Here is a 4509-nt window from a genome sequence, read left to right on the forward strand (position 1 = left end):
AGAGGATCAGCTGATCGAACGTATATAAGAGATGTACCGAATACAATAAAGCCAGTATGTTACAGCAGTTCAAACGTGTTACATCTTATTCCTTCTTCTCTTTTTTGACATTTTGCTTTCGCCAATACTTAACTTATATATACATATATATATATAATTTATCACTGAGAAAATATTCTATCTTACTGGAAACTACTTCTAAATACTGGGTATGTTGGGATAATGATAAACAAAAAGGATTTAAAATAATACATATATTTTATTTACCTCATACCTGTAATCTTTATTGCAGAACAAAAATGTAAGCGATTCCGATGGAAAATCACATAAATTATAAACACAATAATTGTAGCAATGTTCCCCAAACGATATTTTTTTTTCAGTCATCCATGTACTATGCACCTGTCAAATATGATATTACATGTTAAACTAATTTTTGTTCTTTTTAAATGAATTGGCATGTTCATGTTGTTTGTTTATTTACTTTAATTTCTTTTATGATTGACTTAAACTGCCTAATTTATATTTGGTGTCAGTATAGATATTTTTGGATAAGTTATAAAAATAGAAACAGCCTCAAGAATTACTAAATTATTGGTATTTTTTCTACCTATTGTTGTATTTTTCGGGATTTAATATTAAAAACGAAAAATCTTAAGTTGTTCAATCACACTGGCTGGCGACACATTTTTTTTTTTCAGGGACTTGGCAGAGCCCACACCAAGAGCGTTGCCATATCAGATAAATAAAATGAAAAGGCTACATATTTTTCAAACTTTTACTTTTTTCCAAGATTCTAAAAGTAACATGATTATTGTTAATTCCTTTCTTTGTTAAAATATTTAAGATTCTGCAAATTTTCCCTTTTGTCTTCCATGTAATGTTAATTAGTAAGTTCAAAGGTAAGTGTTGCTGATTTTTTCAATAAATAAATTGTTAGAACATTTTATAATAAAATTTGTGCAATAAATTAACTTAGACTGAGGTTTAAGCACATCACCGCGTAATTGATAATATTAATAATGTTGTAATTTAGTTTTGATAATTTTTATCTAGTTTATTTTATTTTTAATAGTGTCTCATTCAGAAAGTTTCCATTGAAAAATATATCCCAAAGGAGAGGAAATACAATTAAGTAATTAAAATACTTAAGAAATGAAATGCAAGGGAATGTGGAAATTGCAGACCCATCTACCTCTTATAAGCAATATATGCGTTCCGAGACAAGAACTGTGTAAAGCTCTTATTGTCAGGAATATCCCATTAGAATTGAGTGAAGCTACAAGTCCACATGCCAGGACTTAAAAGGTATAGTCAGATTAAATGGATATGAGTCTAATATCTTTTTCATAAAAAAAAAGCAAAGAGTCAACCTGAATCCACAATATTTGTTATATATGGGAATGGCAATTAAAAACATATGTAATCATCGGATCTGTAGGAAGTGAAACATTCTGTGTGGACGATTCTGTCTCAAAGGATTGTCAGTAGAGACGATATTGATCTCAAATCAGACTCAAAAGAGAATATACATCAAACAGTGATCCAAGAATAGAGTGGGGGGCTAAGTTTGAAAGAAAAAGGATGATATAGGATTACGCCAACATAGGTACAGTAATGAAATCAACCAGAAGATTTCTAACAAAATTATAAATGTCATATGTATATTAAAACCAGTGGAATACGATTATTGGAACAAAGGGGGCAGAGAAGATTGTTAAAATATATATTGATATTACATAATCTGTCCCCCTGTATGGTACAGAAAGCTGGTTACTAGACAAAACCTAAGCAATATTATAGAGCTATTCCAGGTGAAATGAAACACCTCAGTATGGTTGCTGACAGAATCAAATGGGAACGATTAAAATAAAAAGGTAAGAGAGGAATACTGTTTCACTAAAATAAAAATTTAAAAAATAAATATAAGTAAATTAAAAAAAACACCAAGCACTTAGGTCGGAAGAATGATGATCGCAACCCACTAAAATATCTGGATGCAAAACGGAAAGGGAATGAACCTGGGAATACCATAGAACAGGAAAGAAATATCTATCTTATCATGAATGTACTACATCTCCAAGATGAGGGAATAAAGGCATGCAACAAGAATCCAGTACGGAATAGCTTTTTTTTGTGAATAATTTTTATACTTGTATATTTATATTTTATTAACGATTAACACACTGGTAGGAAATAAACACAGATATACACACATTTAGAATATTTGTTTTCATGAATAATTGTTCCGTTTAAACGGAACACCCAAACCATATGGCTAATTAGCAACGCCAGTGCCCCATTTGGCCGAGAAAACTAAAGGCACTCACACTCGCTAGCGAGCCTTGGTCAGAGGCAGTCTTTTTTTTCTTCATCTCTATTCAGCTAAAAATTATGAGTGAGAAAGGACACAGCCGAAGAGCCCTCTGGTAGCCGAGGAGAGAGTAGACGAAGGGAAATGGAAGGCACCAGTAGGAAGCATTGAGAAAGTCCGCATCTTTCAATCTTTCCAATCCTTCATCGCTGTAATAACAATAGATTTAGTGTTTAACCATTCTCTTTTGTTGAACCAATCTCTATAGATAAATTCTCTTTCTGTCACATTATGCTTTATTTCATTTAATTAATTTCATACCGTCCACTACAAATTCAACAAGCTATTCAAAAGTGAAGGAGTGTCTGACAATAAATTGAAGGCGAACTTCATACAATAATTCTTCGTTTGTTCTTCTTCTGTTAATACGATTTATTTTCGTTTTTTTTTCCTTTTATATATGATACATTTTACTCTATTATGCAAAGTCGACTTCTGTCGGTGGAAGATAACTATTTGATAAGCGAACTTGTGTACTAGATACCGGCTAAAAAGTAACCAATAGAGGATTTATCCCCTGTTGGCCTGCCCAGAATGGTTAATAACTAACCGACCGGCCGAACCAATCTCAGCCGGCAAACAAAACCCTACCGAAGTTGCCAGTTGATTATGACCGAGCCAGTGTAAACTTAGGCTCAGCACTACTTTATCCTTTATATTCTTGTGTACATTTTCCTCATATTTGTATAAGCTCTACCGGTCCATCTTGTCCGCTTTGTTTGAATCTCCCTTCATGGAAAATACAACCCGGAAATCCCTTTTTATTATAAATAGCGTTGGGACAGTCCTTAAACGAAATGATGTTTGACATTAAAAGAATTCCTAGAAGAAGGAAAAAAAAAATTAAAATCGTCTTAACAACTTACTCATTCATAAATATTGTATTTAGTTAATAATATCATCAGAATATTATTGTATTCAAATATTTAATAACTATATAAAGTGGAGAAAGGAGGTTTTGTGTCAGTATAATACCGTTTTTAGAAACAAGGACTCTTAGTAAATACTTTAAAACTGGCAGAGAAAAAACCAGGAGGTTATTCTATATTTTATTTGCTACATACATGTAGATATAAACCATGATTCGATTCTCTATGGAAAAGGAAAAATTAATATTCTGTGTTTTTAATGGTTATTTTATTTATTATTATTTTTTTTCAATTAGAATTAATATTTCCTCAATAAAAAAGTATAATTTGTCATTGATAATGATATTAAAATTACCTCAGCTTAGTCTTAACATACCTCTATTTCATTAATATGTGCTCAAAAGTTATTAAATAATGAATTTTTTAAAAGTTTATTTGGCCTGGCTTATTTTCCAGTGATATGGACTTATCTAAATCATATATTTTTGCAGCTTTTAAATCCTACTAAAAAAATAGATTGCTTAAAAAAAACAAAAAAAAAAAAAACAGAACATAAATTTGTTACTATAGGGTGTGGAATCAAACCGTTGTATATCGCGAATCGCCTCTTCGAATTTAGGTATTCCAAAAAAAACCTAATTCTACACCTCAACTGTTGGCCAAGTAAGTGTCAGATTTAGGCCAATCCCCAAAAGAAATCTCAAATTTATTTGTTACTACATTGTTTTTCTTGAAATAGGAATTTTTTCGAAAAGTAAAAATAATTAACTGATGTAAATTAAATAAAAAAGTTAATCAGTTGATTATTTACTGTACATGAGAATCAGAAAATGTTAGATAGAGAATCGCATGATGACTAATTTGATTTTTTTTTTTCAAAGCTCCTATCTGAAATATAATTTTGGATTTAATATAGCCTGTTTTTTTAACCTCCTCAATATCATTATTATATAAACAAATACAATATATACATACATTAAAATTACTCATGTTTTGCCGCATAGCATTTTAAGAAAGGTTTACAGGGGTTTACAGGGGCTACTAAATAGGATTCACAAATAAAGAGCCTATTTTTTCTTTTTTTTTTTCATACCCTCCTGTAAAGATTTTAGTGGGTATTTGGTACGTACATATAGGAGGTATGCTATATGTATAGCTGGGTGTGAAGGATACCTTGGATTGCCTTTTGGCATTATAAGGTTAGATGAGAAGTCCAATGAAGGTTGTAACTTGGTTGGCTTACGCTAGTGGATTATTTTTGATAAA

This window comes from Halyomorpha halys, unplaced genomic scaffold (assembly GCF_000696795.3).
Source record: "Halyomorpha halys isolate HHAL.00 unplaced genomic scaffold, Hhal_1.1 Scaffold847.1, whole genome shotgun sequence".
Taxonomy (NCBI): Eukaryota; Metazoa; Arthropoda; class Insecta; order Hemiptera; family Pentatomidae; genus Halyomorpha; species Halyomorpha halys.